This window comes from Eptesicus fuscus, chromosome 16 (assembly GCF_027574615.1).
Source record: "Eptesicus fuscus isolate TK198812 chromosome 16, DD_ASM_mEF_20220401, whole genome shotgun sequence".
In the NCBI taxonomy this organism is placed as follows: domain Eukaryota; kingdom Metazoa; phylum Chordata; class Mammalia; order Chiroptera; family Vespertilionidae; genus Eptesicus; species Eptesicus fuscus.
In genome coordinates this window covers 65,291,135-65,318,557 of record NC_072488.1, presented here as the reverse complement: position 1 = coordinate 65,318,557, position 27,423 = coordinate 65,291,135, and the positions used below count along the sequence as shown (strand labels likewise).

The 27,423-nt window shown below is 44.9% G+C and overlaps 1 pseudogene; it reads left to right on the top strand.

Annotated features, from left to right (window-relative positions):
* The first annotated feature begins 3,345 nt into the window (after positions 1 to 3,345).
* On the top strand, positions 3,346 to 4,483 carry LOC129151820 (neurofilament light polypeptide-like; annotated as a pseudogene).
* Positions 4,484 to 27,423: the final 22,940 nt, after the last annotated feature.

The window sequence follows — 27,423 nt, the reverse complement described above, 5'->3', positions numbered from 1 at the left end:
CATGTGAACACAAGATGGCCACCACAAGATGGCCAGCAGAGGACGGCAGTTGTGGGCCATCAGGACAGCAGGGGAGAACAGTTGGGAGGGACCAGGCCTGCAAGGGAAGGCAGTTGGGGGCAATCAGGCTAGCAGGGGAGGGCAGTTAGGGGTGACTGGATGGAAGAAGAGGGCAGTTGGGGGCGACTGGGCCTGCAGGGGAGGGCAGTTGGGGGGGAACCAGGCCTGCATAGGAGGGCACTTGGGGAGGACCAGGCCTGCAGGGGAGGGCAGCTACGGGCAATCCGGCCAGCAGGGGAGTAGTTAAGCATCAATCAGGCTGGCAGGGGAATGGTTAGGGGATGATCAGGTTGGCATGCAAAAGTTGTTAAGGGCAATCAGGCAGGCAGGAGGGCAACTGGTTGGGAGCCAGCAGTTCTGGATTGTGAGAAGGATGTCTGACTGCCCGTTTAGGCTTGATCCCGCCATCAGGCCTAAACGGGCAGTTGGACATCCTTCGAGGGTCCCAGATTGGAGAGGATGCAGGCTGGACTGAGGGAAACACCCCCATGCACTAATTCCATGCACCGGGCCTCTAGTCTATATATATATAAAAGCCTAAGTGACCGAAATACCGAATGACTGGATGACCAAAATACCAAATGCGAATAACCAGTCACTATGACATGCACTGACCACCAGGAGGCAGAAGCTCAAGGCAGGAGCTGCCTCCTGGTGGTCAGTATGCTCCCACAGCCAACCTCCATGGCTGGTCTCAATTAGTTCCTCTCCACGCACCAGCCAGCCATGATGGCCCCGATTAAAGCCGGCCTGCCAACGTCCAGCAGTCCCTCCCCTGCTCCAGCTAGTTGGCCCTGATTGGCCCTTTTCCCCCATGGCCAGCCAACCTCTTGCAGCCTTCCCCCTGGCTGTCCAGCCAACCTTCCATGGCCCTGATCAGCCTCGATCGCTGGCCAGGCCGAGGGACCCCACCCATGCACATGCACAAATTTGTGCACTGGGCCTCTAATACACACACACACACACACACACACACACACACACACACACTAATAAAAGCCTAGATGGCTCTCGCACCCTTGTGCCCTCATGCCCTTGCGCGACACCCTCACATCATCACAAGATGGCCGCCCCCACAACATCACAATATGGATGCCACAAGATGGCCAGCAGGGGAGGGCAGTTGGGGGCGAGATTGGGATGGCAGGAGAGGGAAGTTGGGGCCCATAAGGCTGACAAGGGAGGGAAGTTGGGAGCAACATCAAGCCAGCAGGGAAGGGCAGCTGGGGGGGACCTGGCCTGCAGGGGAAAGCAGTTAGGGGTGACCAGCCCGGCAGGAGAGGCCAGTTGGAGGCCATCAGGCTGGCAGGGGAGGGCAGTTAGGGGCAATTGGGCTGGCAGGGGAGCAATTAAGCATCAATCAGGTCAGCACGGGAGCAGTTAGGGAGTGATCAGGCTGACAGGTAGAAGCGATTAGGGGCAATCAGGCAGGCAGGCAGGCTAGTGGTTAAAAGCTGGCAGTCCTGGATTGTGAGAGGGATGTTTGACTGCTGGTTTAGGCTCAATCCTGCAGGGATCGGGCCTAAACCGGCAGTCAGACATCTCCTGAGGTGTCCCAGATTGGAGAGGGTGCAGGCCAGGCTGAAGGACACCCCCATACATGAATTTTCTGCACCAGGCCCCTAGTCTACAGTAATAAAAGAGAAATATGCTAATTGACTGTACCTCCGCTACACCCACAGCCAATCAGGAGTGATATGCAAATTAACACAACAAAGATGGTGGGTAAATTTGCATATGCAGGTGGGGCAGGTGGTGCCAGATGCCGCCTGTGGGTTCCAGGCCATGATTGGGGACCAGGCAGGCCATGCAGGCAGTGCCTGATGCCGCCTGTGGGGTACAGGCCACAATAAGGAATGGGCAGGCCGGGTGGGCAGTGACTGATGCCACCCATGGGGTCCTGGCCGCAATCGGGGACCCAGGCAGGCTGCGCAGGCAGCACCTGATGCTGCCCGTGGGGTCTGGGCAGCAATTGAGGACCTGGGAAGGCAGGAGTGGCCAGGGTCTCTGGGATCACTGTCTGCCCAGGGCCGCCTGCGGATACCTGTGGAGCAGGCCCAGGTTGAACATCCTACCTAATAAAAGAGTAATATGCAAATTTACCATACCTTCGCTACACCCATAAGCCACACCCACCAGCCACACCCACCAGCCAATCAGGAGCAAATATGCAAATAAACCCAACCAAGATGGCTGCAGCCACAGAGAGCAGGAGGGAGGCTTGGGTTTCCCCGGCAATAGAGGAAGACAAGCTTGCGGGCCTAGGCCTCTACTCAAGGCTACAAAGTTTCAATTATAGAAGGTAAACAAATCCAAACAGGAATGGCGGCAGCCACTGAATTGGAAAGAGCGGAAGGCAAGGGTTGCCCCCGGCAATAGAGAAAGCTAAGGCAGCCCTGGCCAGCCCAGGCCTCCACTTAAGGCTACAAAGTTTCAATTATATTAGATATATAAGTCCCAACAGAAATGGCTGCATCCACGGAGTGAGCAGAAGACTTGGCTCTCCTCCAGACTACAAAGTTTCAATTGTAGAAGGTGAATAATCCCCAGATACCAGGGCCTCTGCTTGGGTTGCCAGGGGGCATGGCTGGCCTGCAAACCACCACAGGCCCTCCTCCAGGCCACCCCATGCCCCAAGGGAACCCCCATCCTGATCCAGGATACCCTTCAGGGCAAACCAGCTGGCCACCACCCATGCACCAGGCCTCTATCCTATCTAATAAAAAAGTAATATGCATATTGACCATCACTCCAACACAAAAGATCAAGATTGCTGCCCCCATGTGGTCAAAGATCCTGCCCCCATGTGGACACAAGATGGCCACCACAAGATGGTCAGGAGGGGAGGACAGTTGGGGGTGACCCTGGCCTGCAGGGGAGAGCAGTTGGGGGGGACCAGGCCTGCAGGGGAGGGCAGTTATGGGTGACCAGGCCTGAAGGGGAGGGCAGTTAGGGGCAAACAGGCTGGCAGGGGAGCAGTTAGGCATCAAGCAGGCTGGCAGGGGAGTGCTTAAGGGGTGAACAGGATGGCAGGTGGAAGTGGTTAGGGGCAATCAGGAAGGCAGGCAAGCAAGTAGTTGGGAGTCAGCAGTCCTCAATTGTGAGAGCGATCTCACATCCCTCGAGGGGTCCCAGATTGGAGAGTGTGCAGGCTGGGCTGAGTCACACACCCCCACCGTGCACGAATTTTGTGCACTGGGCCTCTAGTTTTAATGAAAATGGGATGCTTATGCCCTGCTCCACCGCGCCCAGTCCCTGGAGAGGAGAGGGAAGTGGGCAGTTAGGATGCACTGGGGCTTGGAAGGGGCCAGGAGCAACCTGCAGGCATGCTACCAGGAAGAGGTGCTGAACCATGAGGATGCAGTGGGCTGGCTGCTGGAGGTTTTCAAAGTTGCAGATGAGGCGGCTCTCGCTGGCACTGAGCTGGTAAAGTGCATCAACAGCCTGATTGACGAAATCACCTTTCTGAAGAAGGTGCTTGAAGAGGAGATTGCCGAACTTCAGGTGCAGATCCAGTATGGTCAGATCTCCATGGAGATGGACGTGTTCTCCAAGTCTGATCTCTCCACTATGCTCAAGGTCATCTGCACCCAGTATGAGAAGCTGGCTGCAAGGAACATGCAGAATGCTGACAGATGGTTCAAGAGAACTTCACCGTGCTGACCGAGAGTGCTGCCAAGAACACCTACAGGGTGCATGCCACAAAGGACAAGGTGTCTGAGAGCCACCACCTGCTCAAGGCCAAGACCCTGGAGATCAAAGCATGCTGGGGCATGAACGAAGTGCTGGGAAAACAGCTGCAAGAGCTGGAGGATAAGCAGAACATCAATGTTAGTGCTATGCAGGACACAATCAACAAATTAGAAAATGAGTTGAGAACTACAAAGAGTGAAATGGCACGGTATTTAAAAGAATACCAGGACCTCCTCAATGTGAAGATGGCTTTGGACATTGACATTGCAGCTTACAGGAAACTCTTGGAAGGTGAGGAGACCTGGCTCAGTTTCACCAGCATGAGAAGCATAGCCAGAGGCTACTCCCAGAGTTCCCAGGTCTTTGGTCGATCTGCCTATGGTGGTTTACAGACTAGCTCCTACTTGATGTCCACTCACTCCTTCCCTTCTTAATACACCAGCCAAGTCCAGGAGGAGCAGATTGAGGTGGAGGGGACCAGTGAGGCTGCAAAAGCCGAGGAAGCTAAGGATGAACCCCCCTCTGAAGGAGAAGCTGAAGAGGAGGAGAAGGAGAAGAAAGTGGCTGATGAAGAGGAAGGAGAGGAAGAGGAAGAAGGTGCCAAGGAAGAATTTGAGGATGCAAAGAGGAAGAAGGAGGTGAAGGTGAAGGAGAAGATGCCCAAGAAGCTGAGGATGAGGAGAAAGATGAAGGTGCTGGGGAGGAGTAAGCAACCAAGAAGAAAGATTGAGCCCCCCTTTCCTTAATTATTTCAGGAATAATCCTCCTGAAACCAGGTCAACCCCATCACAAACCAAGCAATTGAGTTCCTGATAATATATGAATTAAGAAATCAATACATATAGCATTCTGAGATGACTCAGGTTGGACATTAAATGTTGTGCCATGACTTTTCTCCTTATGCAGAGTATCTGTTTGCTTGCAGAGTGGCTTCCTGGCTTGCTGCCAGCCTGTGCATGGTCCATCCTTATGAGTTCAGGATCTATGACAATGTGAATAATTCAGATGTTTACAATGAAAACACATTAATATACGAATTCACTAATGTTAATGTTAAACTTCATGGAAAAAAATATAGTCCTTTGAGTCTTCAGTGGTTAAAAATTAAAGACCTCAAATCATGTGCAATAAACAGTAAATAAAGTTACACTGAATGACAAAAAAAAAATACATTAGGGGTCAGGAAGCATTCAAAGAACTAGGGAACCATTCCCAAATCAGTAAGGGAAGTCACAGGGTGTATATTATTGCTACGAATACAGTATTTCCTACTACTTACAACATATACAATGTAATGTATTAGATGCATTCCTATTGCATGAAGTATGTATTCTCATAGTGTAATACTGGTATATATGTTACTAGAGGCCCGGTGCACGAAATTCGTGCATGGAGGGGGGTTGTCCCTCAGCCCAGCCTGTACCCTCTCCAATCTGGGACCCCTCAAGGGATCGGGCCTAAACGGGCAGTCGGACATCCCTCTCACAATCCAGGACTGCTGGCTCCCAAATTCTTGCCTGCCTGCCTTCCTGATTGCCCCTAACTGCTTCTGCCTGCCAGCCTGATCACCCCCTAACCACTCTGCTGCCAGCCTGTTTGCCCCCAACTTCTCTCCTCTGCCGGCCTGGTCACCCCTAACTGCCCTCTCCTGCAGGGTTGATCACCACCTCCAACTGCTCTCCCTTGCAGGCTTGGTCCCTCCCAACTGCCCTCTCCTGCTGGCCATCTTGTGGTGACCATCTTGTGTCCACATGGGGGCAGGATCTTTGACCACATGGAGGCAACGATATTGTGTGTTGCAGTGATGATCAGTCTGCAGATTACTCTTTTATTAGATAGGATAGAGGCCTGGTACAGGGGTGGGGGCCAGCTGGTTTGCCCTGAAGGGTGTCCCTGATCAGGGTAGGGGTTCCCTTGGGGTGTGGGGTGGCCTGAGCGAGGGGCCTGTGGTGGTTTGCAGGCCAGCCACGCCCCCTGGCAACCCAAGCAGAGGCCCTGGTATCTGGAATTTATTTTCCTTCTACAATTGAAACTTTGTAGCCTGGAGTGGAGCCAAGCCTGGGGCTCCCTCTGTGGCCCGCAGCCATTTGTGTTGGGGTTATAATTGAAACTTTGTTGCCTTAAGCGGGTGGGCCCAGCCAGGGTGTGCAGAAAGCTTTGCTTCCCCTGTTGCCAGCGGCAACCCTGGCCTGCTCTCTCAAGCTCCATTCTGCTGCTATTTCAATTTGTTCACCTTCTATAATTGAAACTTTGTAGCTTGAGTGGAAGCTTAGGCCTGGCCAGGGCAGGTGGAAAGCTTGGCTTCCTCTGTTACCTAGGAAACCTTGCTCTCTGTGGCTGTAGCCATCTTGGTTTGGGTTAATTTGAATGCTCGCTCTGATTGGATGGTGGGCGTGGCTTGTGGGCGTGACTTGCAAGTGTGTCAGAGGTATGGTCAATTTGCATATTTGTCTATTATTAGATAGGATAGTTATGACAGTATGTCATATCTATATTAATAAAAGGGTAATATGCTAATTAGACCATCCTTCCGGACAAAGCCATGGTGGTGGGGCTGAGGTACAGGCAGTTAGGGGTGATCAGGCCAGAAGGGGAGGGCAGTTGAGGGTGATCAGGCTGGCAGGGGGGTCAGTTGGGGGCAAGCAGGCCGGCAGAGGGGACTAGTTGGTGGTGAGCAGGCGGCAGGGGGTTGCAGTTGGGGGAAAGCAGGCCAGCATGCAGAGTGGTTAGGGGCAATCAAACAGGCAGGCAGGTGAGTGGTTAGGAGCCAGCAGTCCCGGATTGTGAGGGGGTTTTCTGACTGCTGGTTTAGGCCTGATCCCACAGGGGTCCCAGATTGGAAAGGGTGGAGGTCGGGCTGAGGGACAGTATATATTCTAGTGTCCCAGTACATGAAATTCATGCATGGGGGTGGGGGTGTCCCACAGCTTGGCCTGCACCCTCTCCAAATTGGGACCCCTCAGAGGATGTCCGACTGCCAGTTTAGTCCTGATCCCACAGGCCTGCATGGGAGTGCAGTTAGTGGGGACCAGGCCTGCAGGGGAGGCCAGTTAGGGGCAATCAGGCCTAAACCAGCAGTCAGACATCCCTCTCACAATCCTGGACTGTTGGCTTCCAACCGCTTGCTTGCCTGCCAGCCTGATCACCCCCTAACCACTCCCTGCCAGCCTGATTGATGTCTAACTGCTCTCCTGTCGGCCCGATTGCCCCCATCTGCTCTCCCCTGCCAGCCTGATTGCCCCCAACTGCCCTCCCCTGTAGGCCTGGTCCTCCCACTGCCCTCCCTTGCAGGCCTATTTGCCCTCAACTGCCCTCCCCAGCTGGCCTGATTGCCCACAAGTACCTTCCCCTGCCAGCCATCTTGTGGTGGCCATCTTTGACCCCATGAGGGCAGCCATCTTGTGTGAGGGCATGAGTGTCAATTTGCATATTACCTCTTTATTATATAGGATGTGTTCAACACTACAAACAGATAATTTTAGTATGCATACAAAGTGAAGAATTTAGCTGAGGGATGTTGGATTTTTTTTTTTTTCTTTCTTTGATTAAGTCATAAATGCCATCATTCTTCTCTGTTAAATTACTAGGCTTTGTAATTTATCTACTGCTATGTAACCATTCTGAACTTCCTGGCTTTAGACAACTAAGAATATTTTCTGTTCCATGTGATCATGGCTGGGGTCACTTTTGTGGCAGCATTCAACTGAGAGGTTAGCTGGGAATGGGACATTCCTAATTGCCTCACTTCTCTGTCCATCACCTCAGCTGGGGTAGCTGATTGGCTGCAGGTTGACTGGGCATTTCTTTCTCTGCATAGTTTTTAATTATTCAGTAGTCTAGCTCAAGCTTACTTGCCTGGCATGTGGCTAACAAGTGATTGAATATGGAAACAGGGAGGAGGTATCTTAGACATATCCTGGAGGTGGTTAAAGCAAGTCCAAAGTTGAGCCAGATTTGGTGTTCAAGAGGAGAAATGGACATGGCCTTTGCACAGAGTAGAGACATGACATTTGTGTAGAGGAAAAAGAACAGTTGGTTTCCAGCTTTAGAAACAGTCTAGGTCACCAGCCCTTTCTCTCAGCTTCTATGCCCCATAGCACAGTGCTTCCTGTGAGTCTGTAAATAAACAGGTAAGAGGTTACCTAGGTACCAGGGCTCCTGTCCAGTAGCCATGATAGGGAATGAGTTAGCACTCAGCCTTCACCACTGTAGAAACCATAGAGACTTGTGGTATCAGAAAATGAGACAACTGTAGTGGAGGCTAGGTTCCCACTAAGCCAATATCAGGAGACATGGGGTTACACCAACTTGAGGAGATGCACAAACTGGGTCAAATACAGAATTGAATATAAAGCACAAAGCTGATCACATAGGTCATATTTGAGCTATAATAGCCTTACCTGATCTCATGTATTATCAAGTAAATCCTGTTTGGATCTCATAATACATTTTTCAGGAGTAGCTACAGCTGGACCATATGATGCCCTACATAATTTCCACATCTGTACATTTATTCATGATGGCCCTTCCCTGAAAAACCTTACCCATCCTCTCCTTGGGATAAAACTATACTCAGGTTTAAGACCAGTCCAATCTTCTGGGGGAAAAAAAAAAAATCACTCCTCCTCCCTCCACGTAGAGTTAGTTCCTCATGGTGTGCATGCCGTGCATCTCTGAATTGTGAATGTTTGTTTACTCATTTGTCTTTCCTTCGAAGGTTGATCTTCTATGTTCTTCCTCATTATTAATCCTCATACCCAGTCCCAGTGTGCTGGTTTCCATAATGAATTATTTTAATTCAGGGCAGAAACAGGCAAATGAATGAGCCAATATATTGCTGGCTTTGGCATTGATTCCACTGAACTTGTAAAAAAAAAAAAAAGGAGGGAATGGAATTCAAACACAAAACATATATATGAAAAACTATTTTCCCAGTGCACGAAATTTGGGTGGTGGTGTCCCTCAGCCTGGCCTGCACCCTTTCCAATCTGGGACCCCTCAGGAGATGTCTGACTTCCGGTTTAGGCCCAATCCCACACCGGTAGTCGGACATCTCTCTCACAATCTGGGACTGCTGGCTCCTAACTGCTCACCTGCCTGCCTGCCTGATCGCCCCTAACCACTCTGCCTGCCAGCCTGCTCACTCCTAACTGCCCCCACCTGCCAGTCCACTTGCCCCCAACTGTCCCCCGTGCCATCCTGCTCATCCCCAACTGCCTCCCCTACTGGCCTGCTCTCCTCCAACTGCCCACCCCCCCCCGGCGCCAGCCTGACCACCCCCAGCTGCCCTCCCCTCCTAGCCTGATCACCCCTAACCACCTCTGCTTTGGCCCTGCCACCATGGCTTTGTCCAGAAGGATGTCCGGAAGGTCTCATGGTCTAATTAGCATATTACCCTTTTATTAGTATAGATAACATATATTTTTCTTTTAACCTTTTTCTTAATAAGATATTTAAGGTTCTGAAAGCCATCTAATACATTAACTTAAATTTTCAGATGAGGACTGTAAAGATTCAAAGCTTAATTGAGTTAATGGTTTTATTTTTTTTAAATAAATTTTTAAGTATTTATCTTAATGTTGAAAGTATTACAGATGTCTCTCCATTGACCCCCTCCATTAGACCTTCAGCTCAAACAATATAAAACTTTTAGGTGGGGGTGGGTGGAGGTGGGTAAAAGGGGAAAATAGGGATAATTACCTATGATAATGTCAACATTAACTTTTTTTCATACAAAATAGAAGGTATGGACTTGGGTTAGGCATCATGACTTTCTCACACACTGTCTCAGGTAAAGTGGCATTTAAATCTCTGAAAATTTTCTGTAAAGACTGTAAGGAAGGTAAGCACACCCAATCATAACCAAGAGGCTGCCTTGAGTTTTCAAATATGTTTTATTTTACAAATGAAGAGTCACATTCTGATTAAAAATCCAAGAGGCATTTTCCCAAGATACAAACTAGAGGAATTAAAAGACATGATGCAGGAAGACCATTGAAAGCTCAGAGATAACTTACAATTTTTTCTTAAAATACTATTAAAAATGGTAGGCAATGAAATAATGTTAGAATCATGGAAGTAGTAGAATTCAGACAATTTCCTGATAAAAACAAACCTAATAAACAAAAGCACAAAGGAAAATTATTTAGATTTTGGCATTAGAAACTGCCAGGACATAGTTGAAATAAATTGATAGCTTCCATTTTGAACATATTATATTGCTTTAATAAGTATAAAGAAGTAAGTAAACAGACTACATATAACAGAATTAATATGTATATTTGAAAATATTCTCTGGCATTAATAATGAAAAAATTTGATTGCAGTCTCAAAGATAAATTTTGACGCATAGAAAAAGGAGATATACAAACAATAGCACAAATTAACCCTTTGTACTCTCTTGCTTTTTTCTCGATTCCTTTATTCTACTCGGGATTTAATTTTTTAAATACCCCAGATTTTACAAAGTGCAGCAGTAGAATAAAAAACTGGAGTTTCTTTTCATACAAACTTATTTGTTTGGATTTTTTTATATTTCAAATTATTGATACATTCAAAGAGTATAAAAAGAGCTGCTACCGATGCTAACAGTTTCGAGTCACACTCGACATCCGAGTGCAAAAGATTAAAGTTTGTTAATTATAAGGAAAAATTTTTAACATCGAAATTTTGTGGCATTTTGATAAAATATAGTGGAATAAACCTCCCACATTTGAAAAGTTTGATGATCATAATGGTAGGTAATTTAGTCCTACCATACATGAGTTTTACTATAATTCTCTGAAGGAAGTATTTTGTTTGCTTGTTTTGATTATTTATAATTCTGATAATACTCTTCTTTAAAGATCTTATTGGCAAAATACAGTCATTATTATTATTTTTTGCTACTAGGGGCCCAGTGCACAAAATTTGTGCACGAGGGGGGGTGCATCCCTCAGCCCAGCCTGCCCTCTCTCATAGACTGGGAGCCCTCAGGGGATGTCCTACTGATGGCTTAGGCCTGCTCCCCATGGGCAGATCAGGGTAAGGCGCCAGCCCCATCACCCCGCTGCTGCAGCCACTGTCAGTCACTACAGCCACCAAGGTGTTTTCATCAACACGGACTCTAGTCCCTTCACCGTGAAAAAATGACAACTTTCTTTAGGCATTTTCAAGATGTGTCTGTCATAGGATATGATATTCATTCTTTTTTTTTTTTTTTTATCCACACCTGAGGATATGTTTCCATTGATTTTTAGAGAGTGTGGAAGAGAGAGAGAGGGAGAGGCAGAGAAACATCAGTGTAAGAGGGACACTTTGATTGTTTGCCTCCTGCATGAGCCCTGACCTGGGCCCTGGCCAGGGATAAGCCTGTAACCTAGGTACATGCCCTTGATCAGAATCGAACCTGGACCCTGCATTAGGCAGGCTGAGGCTCTATCCACTGAGCCAAACCGGCTAGGGCAGGATATGACATGTCTTAGCCCCTCCAGCAGTGGACCTCCATTTATTCCTCCAGGAGTGAGGTGGAAAAACCCTAGATCACCTTCTTGGATTCTTATTACCCAAGTTACCAAGAACACTGCAAGTGGAGGTGTACAGGGAGCTTAGCCAATGAGTGGTCAGAAAAGGTGTTTACGCTTGAACTGGTTTGGCTCAGTGGATAGAGCGTCGGCCTGCAGACTGAAGGGTCCCAGGTTTGATTCCTGTTAAGGGCATGTACCTTGGTTGGGGGCACATCCCCAGTAGGGAGTGTGCAGGAAGCAGCTGATCGATGTTTCTCTCTCATCAGTGTTTCTGACAGTCTATCCCTCTCCCCTCTTCTCTGTAAAAAAAAAACAATAAAAAATATATTTTTAAAAAGAAAAGATGTTTCCTCTGCAGCCCATGTGCAGAGGATCCCCTGCGTTGCGTCCACTGGGCTAAGGGCATGTCCCCGGCTGCCAGGGGCATGCCCCCAAGCCCAGCGGCCCTGTGTTCACTGTGTCCACAGGCTGGGGTTGTGGTTCCCACAGACACAGAGCACAGCAGCCGCTGGGGGCATGCCCCCAAGCTGTGCGGCTGCACTTTCGCTGTGTCTGCTGGGCTGGGGGGCATGGACCTGGGCCGCTTGGTGCAGGCACAAGCAGCCGCGGGGCAGGAACTTCCACCGTGTCACCATGGCGATGTGGCTCAAGCGGTCGTGGGGCCAAAACTTCCTTCACGTCACCATGGTGTCGCTGCTCAAGTGGTCGCAGGGCCACTTGTGCTTGGCACCCCTGGCCACTTGCCCCGGGACCCAGGCCCCTTGGTGCCAGCTCCCATAGGCCACTCCTGGCCGGGGGCATTCTGGGACCCTATCCGCTCAAGGCCTATGCACAGGCCTACAGGCTCAGAGCGGCCTGGGTATGCAACTTAACCCGCCATCTTTGTTGGGTTTATTTGCATACGCACTCCTGATTGGCTGGTGAGCGTAGCGGAGGTAAGGTCAATTTACATGTTTCTCTTTTATTATATAGGATACTTAAAAATGATAACTATGCAAATGCTCATTCCAAAATATCCGTTTCTATCTAGGTTTCAAGTATCAATGGTGATCTTCCCAACATAACTGAGATTTTTAAATATATCAAAAATATCCATTTGAGGATAATACATAAAATGAGGATGCAAGAAAGCCTTTAGGTATGATCATATACTAGGTAACATAAAAATTGGGTGGGGGGTATAAGAAGTATGCACAGACTTGGACATAAATTAAAAAATATATTTTGTTATATACAGAAAATATTTTTACATCCATTACAACGTATTTTCATTTTTTGTCTCTTGGCTCAGAAAACACCTCCCCCTAACCAAAACAAACAATATAAAGAAACAAGATTAGATTAATAAACAAAGAATAAGCCCTGGATTTTTTACTTTCAAAATGAATTCCTGAATCTTAGCTGTTTAGAGAAAATAGAAAAAAGAAACTTTGGTGAAAATCATCTGCAACTTTTCTATCTTAATAATGGGATAGGTTGTCTCGGTTGAAAGAGGAAATGCCAGAGAGGAAAAGGGTGTGGGGTCTCAAAGAAGAAACCTATGCCCTCCTGCTTCCTGAAGTTGAGACCATGATACTGGACTACAGAACCCCAGTGGAAAAGCTGGATTTTGGTGCCAGTTTTTCATTTGGTGCTCTGCTATGAAGGTAAGCCTAATGCAGACATTTTCATCTTCCTGGTGGTGTTGGGCTTAAATTATATATGGCAGAGGGAGGCCAAAGCCTGAGAGCTTCCGAAACCCCATGCACTCAAAACTTTGAGGAGAGAGCCACTTAATTATGGTGCTCCCGGGGGAGGGTGGAGAGGGGAGGGGGGAAAGCTGGTGGCCTGGAAGAGTCTTATGGTGGCGGAATGAATCCTGTGATATTGGACCAAGTGCAGATGGGGCTGTTTCAGAGAACACCATCTTCAAGAGTCTGATTATCTCAAAAGAGAGGGGCTGACCATCGTTGTCTTCTAGAATGTAAGCTCTAGTTAGGTAAAGATTTTGCTGTGCCTGTAAGACCAAGCATACCATCCACACTCCATCAATATTTTTTGATGAATTAATGAATAATAGTATATTAACATGAGATATTGGTTCTGCAGAGCCTATATTTGAATGCAGAGTTTTACTACTTACGAGGTGTATGTACTCAGTTTAGTCTTAAGTAAAATGCAAATAGTGCCCTCTTCAATGATAGCTTTATGACTATAAACAGTTTCATACAGTATTGGGCAAATGTAGATTCTCGAAAATAAAAGGTTTTATATACTGTTGTAAATTTAAGATACATTTTTAAAAAAGCAACCTTGAAATCTAAATGAATCTAATTACTTGACCAATGAATTTCTGGTTAGAAATTTCATCCATATTTTAGCATTTAAAATTTTTTCTAATGTTGCATTACATGAATTATATTCCTCAGAAGTCAGAAACAGATAACTCAGTGGAGAGCTTGAGTAGATAATGTGAATATATATACATTTAGAAACAATAATCAAATATTTAGTTTGGTACCTGGATAAAGTCATTCCCTATTCTTTGGCTTTCCTAACCAAGGATACACTAACAATAAGTCACTATACGCACTTAACCTGTTCCCACGTACTGACAGAAACACACACGAGCCCATGGTGGCCCACCTTTGACTGTAGACCTGTGGGATGGCCTCGTCTGTATTGTGCTCATTCGCCTGAAGTGAAATACAAACATGAAGCCTGAAGCAAAATTTCTTGATTAACAGTACACAGTTCTCTTAAGAGATCACAGGAACATTTATCTGAACATTGCTTGGAGCACCTAAAGATGGGATCTGTTGTTATGAAACTATAAAAAAAAAAAAAAAACCCTCATAAATGTTATGTTTGATAGATAATGTTTGTATTATTATTTAATACTGGATTCCCTGTTACTGATGGCCAGTAAGGACCCCTATGTTGTTTCATTCCAAAGCTCAAAACCACATGTGAAGACATTTCAGTAAAGGATTTGCAGGCAAAGCGCACAGATCACATAGATCTGACCCAGTCAGTTGGTTGCCTCGGGCTATCTTCTGAGAGATTTCAGTCTACACAGTATTTCCTGGGGTTGTCATTATCTAACATCTGTGAATATTTCAAAAGTTCGACTGCATTTAATCAATTGCAAATACAGTGGAACCAGAGATCACATCAGCATTGGGAAGAGGATACATCCTCATTAAGATTATAATCAATTTATTTTCATTTTTTTCTAACATTTTTTTCTATACTGTAACATTTTTATCAAATCCTTCTAAATTCTAAAATGACAACTTTGATCTTAGGAAAAAACTTGATGGTATTTTTTTTTTTTTTTAATTTGGAAGAACTGACTTACCTTAATTTGATTCTGCCATAGCTCACCAAATGCTCTGAGGGATTGTGCAGCCATAGCTGTTGTACAAGAGCATATTGATCTCACCTGGCTATTCTAATCTTTAGTAACAAAATGGACTATATTAGAAAAGCACCAATTATAGTTTTCAGTCCACCTTAGAGGAGGAGTGATTCTTTGAAGTGTGGAGAAATACTCATTATTTTAAAAAAATTAAGTGCCTACATATTCACATCCTAATGTAGTGGACCTACTCAACTATATAACAAAAACAATTAGATGGTACCCTGATGAGAATGTCTTTGTGTGATTGTTTACTCGGTCCCTGTGAGTTTATAGCATTAAAAATGAAAATAGAAAAAAATTCTTTCCTACAAGTAGCATCTATTTCATTTGAGAACTAGTTCATTGGTTAATATAGCTACTTCTGCTTTTTGAAGGGCTCTTTATACACAGAAGAAAGCCTTTATGAGACAATTGTACAATATAATGATATTGAAAGAAATAAAATACTATCTAATAAAAGAGTAATGTGCAAATTGACCGTCACTCCAATAAACAAGATGGCCGCCCCCATGTGGTCAAAGATGGCTGCTCCATGTGGATACAAGATGGCTGCCACAAGATAGCCAGCAGGGGAGGGCAGTTGTGGGTGATCAGGCAAGCAGGGGAGGGCAGTTGGGGGGGACAAGGCCTGCAAGTGAGGGCAGTTGTGGGTGATCAGGCCTATAGGGGAGGGCAGTTGGTGGGGACCAGGCTGGCAGGGAGAGGCAGTTAGGGGCAGCCAGGCTGGCAAGGGAGGGCAGTTAGGGATTAATGGATCAGCAGGGGAGGGCAGTTGGGGGCAAACAGGCCTGCAGGGGAGGGAAGTTAGGGGTGACCAGGCTGGCAGGGGAGGGCAGTTAGAGTCAATTAGGCCAGCAGGGGAGCAGTTAGGCATTGATAAGGCTAGCAGGGGAGTGGTTAGGGGGTGATCAGGCTGGCAGGCAGGCAAGTGCTTGGGAGCCAGCAGTCCTGGATTGTGAGAGGGATGTCCGACTACCCGTTTAGGCCTGATCCCACCATGCACTGGGCCTCTAGTTTCTAAATAAATGGAGAGATATGCCAGGTAAAGGAAGATTCAATATTGTTAAGATGTCAATTTTTCACACCACAATTTATAAATTCAACAGAATCCCAATCAAAATCTCAACTTGTTATTTCATGGAAATCAAACACTGATTTTAGCATTTGTACAGAAAGACATTGACCCAGAATTACAATATAATGTTGACAGAAATAGGAAGACCCATGGATAATATCTTAATGCTATGCAGATGTTGCATGGTTTTCACTAGGAGACTCAGCTGTGGTGGGCAGTAGTAGCTCTGAGAACATGGCCATGATTCTATTTCATGGGCTTAGGGCAATAGCTTATTCAAGCTGCCAGATCTATCTATATGTCTATATATCTATATATCTATATATCTATATATCTATATATCTATATATCTATATATCTATATATCTATATACCTATATACCTATATACCTATATATCTATACCTATATCTATATCTATATCTATATCTATATCTATATCTATATCTATATCTATATCTATATATCTACTGGTATATCTATGTCTATCTATATCATCTATATCTTATCATGTATCTATCCTCTACATATATCATATCTACAGTCATGTGCTATAATAATGTTTCAGTCAGTGATGGGTGGCATATATAATGGTGATTCCATAAGGGTATATGGAGCTGAAAAAGTCCTATCACCTAGTGACGTCATAGCCCTAGTAACATTATACCACAACACATTATTCACACGTCTACAGTGATACTAGTGTAAACAACCCTACTGAGCTGCCTGTCATGTAAAAGTATAGCACGTGCAATTATGTAAAGGACATAATACTTAATAGTGATCATAAATGAATGTGCTACTGGTTTATATATTTACTATATTATACTTTGTTTAATTATTTTTGGGTGTACTCTTTCTACTTACTGAAAATATATTTGCTTCAAGAGAGTCTACATGCTGGCAGGAGCCTCAGACATGTCATGTTTATCATGTCTGTTGATTGCATCATTTTCTCTTGTGCTTGATTTTATCTCTTGTTGTGTTGTTTATCACAGTCCCTAAGTGTACAAAACCCACTGCTAATGTTGTCAGTAACAGACTACATCAATTAATTGAATTGGAAACAAAATTAAGTGTGATTAACGACCACATAGATGGAATATTTGTGATGGTTACTGGTCTACAGTCAGCCATGTGTCATTTCACCACAGCTATGATCTTGAAAAACAAGAAGAAAGTGATAAAAGCTGTTTAAAAATCTGCTTTATTGAAAGCAACAAGAATAACAAATATCTGAGAAGGCTTAGATCAGACATAAAAATCTTCAAGTGTGACCTAGTCTGAGGACTAGCTGCAGAAGCATCTGACTCTGCACCATAACAATCACAGCCACAGGAGAAAGGTTGTTTAGATGTTGAAAGAAAAAGCTGGATTGGCCAAAACCGGTTTGGCTCAGTGGATAGAGCATCGGCCTGCGGACTGAAAGGTCCTGGGTTCAATCCTGGTCAAGGGCATGTACATTGGTTGTGGACACATCCCCGGTGGGGGGTGTGCAGGTGGCAGCTGGTCGATGTTTCTCTCTCATCGATGTTTCTACCTCTCTATCCCTCTCCCTTCCTCTCTGTAAAAAAATCAATAAAATATATAAAAAACTAAAAAAAAAAAAACAACAAAAACAACAAAAAGAACAAACAACACAAATTTAAAAAAAAGAAAAAAAAAAGAAAAAGCTGGATTGACTACGATGTTGAAGTTACTGCTACTTGTGGGTGGATTAAACAATTCAATAATTGTTATTTATTTCACAAAGTGAAAGTGGGTGGTGACTCTGTGAGCACTGATATAAAGGCAGCTGAAGCATTTTTGGAAACTCTAGATAAGCTGATTGTGGAGAAGAATTACTTGTCACAGCAAATATTTCTATAAATGAAACCTCCTTATTCTAGAAATAGATGCCTGTAAGGACTTGTGTCCATAACGAGGCCAAGTTTTAGGGTTTTTCAGGACAGGGTAACAGTCTTGCTACAAATGGAAACCCGCCGTGATTTGGCCCATGGAGAACCACAGGGCCTTCAACTATATCAATAAGACACTGCCAGTGCACTGCAGGAGCAATAAGAAGTCACGGATGATCTAGCTCCTCTTCCAAGATGACCTCCAGAATTACTTTAGAAGCAAAAGTGAGAAGTCCTGTTAGGAGAATAACATACCTTTCAAGATTTTGCTTATTGTTGTAATGCTCCCAGACTTCCTCCTTTTATTGGTGATCTTCATTCCAATATCAAAGTGGTTTTTCTCTTTTCAAACATCACCTCTTTTATCCAATCAATAAATCAAGCCTTAGCAGCCCCTTGAGGCATAGTACCAAAGCAGGACCTTTTCCCTGGCCATTGCTTCAACTGAGGAAGACACTGATGCGATTCTGGAAGGATCACAACATCTGTGACTACATCAAGAACTTTACCTGGGCTTTAGGTGATGTCACCAAGGAGTACATGAATGGCATCTGGAAAAACAAATGTAAAGATAAATTTTGATCTGTAATGCTTTTACCTTAATAAAACATTTTAGTTCTAAAAAATAAAAATAGAAAAGAGCTTATAGAATCTTACCTTATAATAGAGAAACATGCAAATTGACCGCACCTCCGCTATGCCCATGATTGGGCCTGCCAGAGGCTGGGGGCGGGACTCTGGGTGGCCCATCCGGCCGTTGGGAAGACCAAGATGGCTGCGCAATCCTGTAAGTTCTGGGGGTCCGCAGGGCGATCGCCACCCGGGGGGGGGCGTGTCCGGGCGAGCCCGGCGCTCCGCGGGTGTCCCGGGGGCCATCGCCACCCTGGGGGGCATGTCCGGGCCCAGCCAGGCGCTCCCCGGGTATCCCTGGGTGATCGCCACCCTGGCCTAAATGGCTGGTGCTGAGAGGGATCAATGGGGCCCGAGGAAGGTTCGGGAGGTAGTTGACCAATGAGGGCATCTGCAGCAGCTGGATGCAGAGCTCAGGTCCGCGTTCTCCAGGTTGGCCTCCGTGGGGTCCGCGTTGCACCCATAGTGGCCAGGTGGGGATGCTGCATGAGGCCAGCTTCCCAAGCCAGGCTGCCGAGGGAGGGAGGGCCTCTGGGCTGGGAGCACTCCCCCACCCCAGTGGACAGGACACAGAGAGCTAGCAGCAGAGAGCTACTAGGGGTGGTGGGTGTGGTGGCCTGGCTTCCAAGAGGCTGGCTTCAGCTGCTGTGGCCTGCACTGAGGTGGCTGGTGGTGGGGGCAACTGCGGGGGTGCATCCGAGGCTGGGGCACTGGGAGACGTGGGACTGCAGTCCAGAAAGCGAGGCTCCGGAGGATCTGGTCACCGACCCCCGGCATTGAAGCCGCCTCCTACAAGATGTATCCTAGCCTAGGTGTGTGGGAAGCAGGTTCAGGAACCTCTCCCTTTGTGGCGCCAGAGCCCAGGCCTGCCAGTGCCCCAGAGGAGACCCCTGCCAGGATTGGGGTCATGGCCAGCCTTCAAACTGTGGCGGCCCCTAGCCCAAGGAGGCCTCCTGGCCAAGGACGCCTGAGTCTGTTCTTGACCTAGGGCCGGGCTCTCCCTGCAAGGGACTCAGAAGCCGCCAGAGTCTAACTGCCAGTCTCTGGGAGTGCATCCACTGTCCACCAAAAAGTAGGGCCATCAAACCATTCAGTCTCAGTGCAGGCACAGGTCCGTGGCTGACGGGGTGGAGGCCAGACCAAAACAAAACAGCAGAAACACCCTGCCCACCTGGGCGGGTACTGCTGTAGTCCACGTGGCCTGGGCAGTGTAGAAAGCGCTACCTTCTCCCAGGTCCTGTGCTGGCACCGCCGCCTCGCTCACCCTCAAGCCCCCCTGAGTCCTGACAGCAAAGTGTGTGGGGCATTCTGCAGGAGTTGTGCCATTCTGGGTGCTTTTGCCCAAAGACACACTTTGGGATGAATTCAGAGCCACATCTCATTTCCCATGAGACTGGAAGAACCATGTAAAAGGATTTTGACAAAAGCTTTCCACATCTCTGTTTATTCTTTTGAATCCATAAAACGACCTTAAAAAAGCGTTCGGGCCACCTAAGAAAGAATGCACTTTCTGGCCAGAGCACGCAGGATTCTTTTGCCCAACAGGTTAAAGGGAGCAGAGCTGGCACAGTGGGAATGGCCCTGGTGCCCTATGAGGAGACCGGGGGAATGGGGTTGCCGAAATTCCATAAGCCTCTTGCCACCTTCTCCTTTGCAAACCACACCATCCAGATCCACCAGGACTGGAGGCAACTGGGAATCACAGCCGTGATTTGGGACATGGTAAGCAAATCTTGAGGGGCCTCTGAAAACATCTGCAACTAATTATAAGACTGGTCTTTATTTAAAAAGAAATAAAAGAACAGCTTTGTTGAGATATAACCCATATACTGTACATGTCACCTAAAGTGTACAATGAACTGGTTTTTTAAAGTAAATTCAGAGTGGTACAACCATCACCATGCTCAATTTTTAAATATCTTCATGACCCATCCCCTCCAAAAAAAACTTCTACCCACTGGAATCACTTTCCTGATCATCTTCCCCAAAATAGATTGCACTTTAAAGGTGGGTAAAGGAAAGTTGAGGGAAGTTAAAACACTGCACAAAGGATATTGTAAGATGACAAAGCCCAAAGTGAAGATCATGTGTTTTCTTTAAAATATATATATATTTTTAAAATTTCAGAAAGGGAGAGGGAGAGAGAGATAGAAACATCAATGATAAGAATCACTGATCAGCCGAAACCGGTTTGGCTCAGTGGATAGAGCGTCGGTCTGTGGACTGGAAGGTCCCAGGTTCGATTCCGGTTAAGGGCATGTACATTGGTTGCTGGCACATATCCCGGTGGGGGGTGTGCAGGAAGCAGCTGGTCGATGTTTCTCTCTCATCGATGTTTCTAGCTCTCTATCCCTCTCCCTTCCTCTCTGTGAAAAATCAATAAAATATATTAAAAAAAAAAAAAAGAATCACTGATCAGCTGCCGCCCACAGGCCCCCTACTGGGGATTGAGCCCGAAACCCAGGCATGTGTGCCCCTGATCAGAATCAAACCTGGACTCTTCAGTCCACAGGCCGATGCTCTCTCCATTAAGCCAAACTGACCAGGGCCATGTGTTTTCTTCAAGTTCTGCGTGGTTGTAATGGTCCCCAAATCTATACTAATAAAAGGGTAATATGCTAATTAGAGTGGTTGTCTTCCGGACATCTTTCCAGACAAAGCCGCAGTGGCTACAAAGGCCAAGGCTCAGGCAGCCATAACCAGCTGCAGTGGCAGCAGCATTGGGGTTATGGGGGTGGTGCCTCCAGAGGGAGGCCAGACTGGGGGCCAAGGCACAGGCAGTTTGGGATGATCAGGCTGATAGGGGAGGGCAAGGTAGGGGCAATCAGGCTGGCAGGAGATCAAGGTAGGGGCGAGCAGGCAGGCAGGCAGTGGGGTTAGGGACAATCAGGCAGGCAGGCAGGTAAGTGGTTAGGAGCCAGCGGTTCCAGATTGTGAGAGGGATGTCAGACTGCTGGAAGTTGGACATCCCCTGAGGGGTCCCAGATTGAAGAGGGTGCAGATTGGGCTGAGGGGCACACCCCCCCCACCCCCCCTCCCACCAGTGCACGAATTTCGTGCACCGGGCCTCTAGTAAGGATATAATAGGAAATGATTTTATCCAGCTGTACAATGTGTTTGCATTTTAAGCTAAGTGTTAGTAGAGTCAAAAGACTAAAAAATAAAGGAGTTTATAAAGTAAAAAAGTTACAGTGAGCTAAAGTTAATTTATTATTAAAATGTGCATCTTTTGCCGAAACCAGTTTGGCTCAGAGGATAGAGCATCAGCCTGCGGACTCAAGGGTCCCAGGTTCAATTCCGGTCAAGGGCATGTACCTTGGTTGTGGGCACATCCCCAGTAGGGGGTGTGCAAGAGGCAGCTGATCGATGTTTTCTCTCATCGATGTTTCTAACTCTCTATCCCTCTCTCTTCCTCTCTGTAAAAAAAATCAATAAAATATATTTTTTAAAAAATGTGCATCTTTTAATACTTTTAGCAGAGCCTAAGTGCATGGTGCTTATAAAGCCTACAGTGGTGTACAGTGATGTCCAGGCCTCCACACTCACTCACCACTCACCCAGAGCAACTTCCAGTCCCAAAAGCTCTGTGCTCTATAGAGGTGCGCCATTTTTTGTTTTATGTCATATTTTGACTATACTTTTTCTATGTTTAAATATGCAAATACTTACTTTGTTTTATAATTGTATACAGTATTCAGTACAGTGGCGTGCTATAGAGAAACAATGGGCTATACCATATAGTCTGGATGTATAGTAGGCTATACCCTCTAAGTTTGTCTAAGTGCACTCTGTGATGTCACACAACAAAATCACAAAATGACACATTTCTCAGAACATATCTTCATTGTTAAGCAATACATGGCTGTATCTGTATATCTACATCTAGCTGTATATCTCTAAAATTCAGATGGCACCTGGAGGATGGGATTTGGAAAACCTCTAGTAGAAAGAGGGATACATACACATAATTCTGTGGGGAATATCAGGGAATGAGAAAACTACTGAAAGGAAACCTGAATGGGAAGTACTAGGACAAGAGGAATCAGTATACCACCCAGTATGGTAGTTGGCTTTATGTTGCTTTCTCTTGAACCTATTATTGTGGGAGAAAACTACTCTTCCCTATTGGTGATATTAGAATAAACCAGAAACTATTTTATTTGAAATATTCTTCCAAAACCCCCCAAAAATAGGTATTCAAAATTATGAGCAGATTTGGTAAACAGTTGAAATCCATGCATTCACAGCCTGCAACAAAATACTTGCCCATGTGAAAGAACTGGTGGTACCTGTGGGGCATATTCCATGTGTGCCCATCAGCAGCAGTCACAGAGGTCTGACACTGTGACTCCTGCCAGTGCTCTCATGATCATTATCTTCACCCAGAAGTGGAAAAGGAGACCCTGAAGAAGTGATAATGTCATTTCCCTTCATAGCTGGGTCTCCCAAGGGGCCCTCATGCACATTTTACATTTTAACACAGTGGAGACCACGGGCTTTGTACTCCTCATGGATGTAGTTCAATGAACTGCATGAGTGATTTCCTGTGTAATACATGTTTGTAAAGTGTCCTTAAGCTTAATGGCCAAGAGCAATTCTCTCTTTTTCTATGCTTCTAATTAGAAGACCTTGGACTCATACAGCTGTGGGTTAAAAAAATAGACCCTAAATCAAAATTGAAACATAGTTTACATAAAAGGGGCTTTTTTCTTTATTAAATTATTATGAATTTCAAAATATGACTGTGACTACACAGTACAGATCAACTTGACAGTATAATGTGAATAAAATTTTATGTCTTTCATTGATTTATAAAGTTTATAATTCTACCAGAGGCCCGATGCACAAAATTCGTGCACAGGGGTGTGTGTCCCTCAGCCCAGCCTGCACCCTCCCCAATCTGGGACCCCTCGAGGGATGTCTGACTGCTTGTTTAGGCCCGATCGGGCCTAAACAGGCAGTTGGACATACCTCTCACAATCCAGGACTGCTGGCTCCTAACTGCTCCCCTGCCTTCCTTCCTGATTGCCCCTAACCTCTTCAGTTTGTCAGTCTGATAACCCCCTAACCACTCCCCTGACAGCCTGATTGATGCCTAACTACTGCCCTGCCAGCCTGATTGCCTCTAACTGCCCTCCCCTGCAGGCCTGGGTCCCCCCCAACTGCCCTCCCCTGCAGGCTTGATTGCTTCCAACTGCCCTCCCTTGCAGGCCTGGTCCCTCCCAACTGCCCTCCCCTGCTGGCCTAATCACCCACAACTTCCCTTCCTTGCAGACCTGGTCCCTCCCAACTCCCCTTCCCTGCTGGCCATCTTGTGGTGGCCATCTTGTGTCCACATGCGGGAAACCCATCTTGTGTGTTGGAGTGATGGTCAATTTGCATATTACTCTTTTATTAGATAGGATTAGATAGGATAGAGGCCTGGTGCATGGGTGGGGGCCAGTTGGTTTGCCCTGAAGGGTGTCCAGGATCAGGGTGGGGGTTACCTTGGGGCATGGTGTGGCCTGGGTGAGGGATCTGTGGTGGTTTGCAGGCCAGCCAAGCCCCCTGGCGACCCAAGCAGAGGCTATGGTATCTGAGATTTATTTATCTTCTATAATTAAAACTTTGTAGTCTTGAGTGGAGGCCAGGTCTGGCCAGGGCAGGCAGAAAGCTTGGCTCCCTCCATCGCCAGGGGCAACCCAAGCCTCCTGCTCTCTGCAGCTCTGTGGCTGCTGCCATTTTTGTTGGGATTTATTTATCTTCTATAATTGAAACTTTGTAGCCTTCAGTGAAGTCCAGGGCCAGCCAGGGTGTGCGGGAAGCTAGGCTTCCTCCATTGCTGGGGAAACCCAAGCCTCCTGCTCCCTCTGTCGCCACAGCCATCTTGGTTGGGTTAATTTGCATACTTTCTCTTGATTGGCTGGTGGGCATGGCTTGTGGGTGTAGCGGAGGTATGGTTAATTTGCATATTACTCTTTTATTAAATAGGATCAATTATATTCTCTAATTAATTTTAATATTTATTTAATATCCCAACCCCCAAATTATATTAGACTTACTAAAGTTATTCAAATTTTAGTTATTGTCTTATGATCATAAACATGATAAGGAAAAATTAAGAAACAGGCCTGAAATACCATATAAAATGGTGCAATCACTTGAAAATGAAATGTGGCAATATTTATTATGATTAAAATGTCTACATTTTTTGGGAATGTGCTCTGAATAAATGGGTATCGGTACTCAAAAATATCAGAATATGTGGATATATTTTAGATCATTTTGCTATCAAAAAAAATACCTAGCAGTAAACTTAATCTTGGTCAAAATGTACACTATACTATTATTTAGCACATAATCACCCTATAAATTATATTGATATATGTTTTAACATGTGCATTGTAACAAGGTTAAAAGTTCCACAGTAGAGCATAATTTTGGAAAAAGTACACAACTAAGTGGAGAAGAATTCATTTGGTTTCCACTTTACACTCTTATGTACTTTTTAAAAAGTGCATTTTTTATTTATTTCAGAGAGGAAGGGAGAAAAAGAAAGATATAGAAACATCAGTGATGAGACAGAATCATTGATCAGCTGCACACCCTCCACTGGGGATTGAGCCCACAGCCAAGGATGTGTCCCAACCACCTGGGAATCAAACCATGACCTCCTGGTTCATAGGTCAATGCTCAACCACTGAGCCACACCATGCCAAGCACTCTTATGTACTTTTGTATTTGTTTTTTCCCGCTACCATGAGAATATATTTGTTTTTTAATGATAAAACAAAGCTTAAGTGAAAACACACAAAGAGAGTAGATTGTCTTAAATTTATTTATGAGCAAGTTGAGAAACAAACCAATGAACAAACAAATAAATAATGGAATTTAAAAATAGCAACACTAACAGAAAAATCAGAATTTTAAACAATACGACTTGGTGTATTTTTACATTGCTAATATAGATAACATTCAGGAATGGAGGTGCTGCCATGTAAATGTTAAAAAAATTGTATTTTTTTTCTTTTCAAAATATTTAGTGTCTACAATTTATCAGTGAATCAAGTAAATCATAGCTTCTTCAAGTGCAAGGATCGAAACCAATTACCATTAGTGACCATCGGGTGCAGCCGATCCTTTCTGTCCTGTTGCCTGAATCTCAATGATCTCCCAAGTGTGCCCATGCAATTTAACAGGAAGATCAATAGACCACAGCAGTTAGCAGCAGCTCCCTTGAAGTGCTTCACAAAACATGCTACGTTTCTCTACCGAATAAATGTCAAAACATTCCAACAGCTACAATTCTTGGGAGAAATCGTTCTTCTGAAACATTATTGACATACTTTAACCCACATTTCCCACTGCTAGCAGGCTTCCTACTGGCCAGTCAATTCTGATTTGGCAAGAGCCACATCGACATGTGTCCCCTGCTGACTAGCTCAGGTGGCATGGAATTTGGTAGATAGGCCTTAGGTTCAAAGGTCAGTGGTCTAACACTGACCCAAGGTCAAGGTGATGGCAACCTCTCTCCAGAGACTTGGCTTCATCTTTAATATGCCCATGAAAGCAATCAATATCTTTACAGAGCTTTTGCCTTTCTAAGCATAAAGACAGTCAGATCTAAATACTTCTAGGTTACTTACTGCAAACTGAAAGCTTAAAAATCACAGAGGAGGAAGGGGGAATGGATTTCATTTTCACTTCATGGAGGCACTGTTTTTAAACCTTACAGTAATGTGACTTTTCAAGTATATGTATATATAGAGATATTCAAATGTATACATATATATAGAAATATGTGTATATATGTGACATAGATATGTAAAAAAGAGACTTAATTTTCTTCTCAGTGCATTATTTTTTATTGGTTTACATCAGAATGCACGTTGTGGCATTGATTTAATTCTCATACAATGTTCTCGATGTGCTTGAGAAGTTCTTAGAAGTTGTCGAAATTTCAACCTGGAATGAACATTTCCTTTGATATTTATTTTGTTTTTCTTCCTTTTGCCTTGTTAAACAACTCTTCCCCCTAATCTTTCTATGAACTATTTCATTTTAAAAAGTGAAAATCTTTCAGATAGCACTGTGAGAAGCAATCCAACATTTGTGCTAGCAGAAAATCATTGTTAGCCTAAGCTTCATTTTGATGTTTGCAAAAGCTAGGGACCATTTTGTCAGAAGGATACTCTCGTTCATGCCAGATCCAGGGTAAATGGCCCTCAGGATTGAATCAGCGCAATTGCCCACTTGATCATTCTGATGACATAACTGCAGGTGGACAACAATAAAAATAGTTACCAAAAAGGAGAAAAAGATTAGTAATGATTATGCTAACAAACTATAGTCTCTTAACATTTTTAAAAACCTAACTTGTTATTACATAACTAGATTAAAGGTAATTTCCAAACAGAGCAGGTTAGTTTTACTATTTCAGAAAGTTATCATAGCAGGTACAATGAATCAGGAGTTGCACTTGGCTTCTCACACAACTCTGCTTTTGGTATTTATTGTGTCTACACTTAATACAGATTTAGTCAACTTCATTAAATTAATGAGAAAGAAAAGGTGTCCATCAAAACAATAAAATGTTCCTATTAGCTTCTTCAGGGTGCAAAGTTATTTAGTGAAGTATGTATATTTATATAAACATGCTTGATAAAACATTTAGGAAATGGCAATAAGATATTAGAACTCTAAGGCTTGATTTTTTTCCAATAAATATCAGTAATAGTGGTCTCAGTGTTAAATTTTTCTTTGACTCTACTGAAAATTATAGTCTCTTCTAAGCAAACCAGAGCCTTTTAATATTATCTATATTAATAAACCTCAACAATGTCAAACTAATATTTTCATAGTTACTTTTATTATCCTTTTCACAAACCATTATCCAAATACATTAATTTAACATAAAAAATGGAAAGAAAACACATGAAATTTCAAATGTAACTTTAGCAGCAACTAGATAGGAAAAAATATTCAGAATCCCCCTTTCTCTAAACACAGGCATTTAAATTTTACACATATATTTTATATTATATTAGAACACCAGAGATAAATAGGAAAGATTATCACTGAGATAATATGCAATAATTAAATAGAACTACATGTCACCAAAATGAAGTGATATTACACGGGTAATACCCAAGATAGAATTTGCCACACCCTTTCACATTCA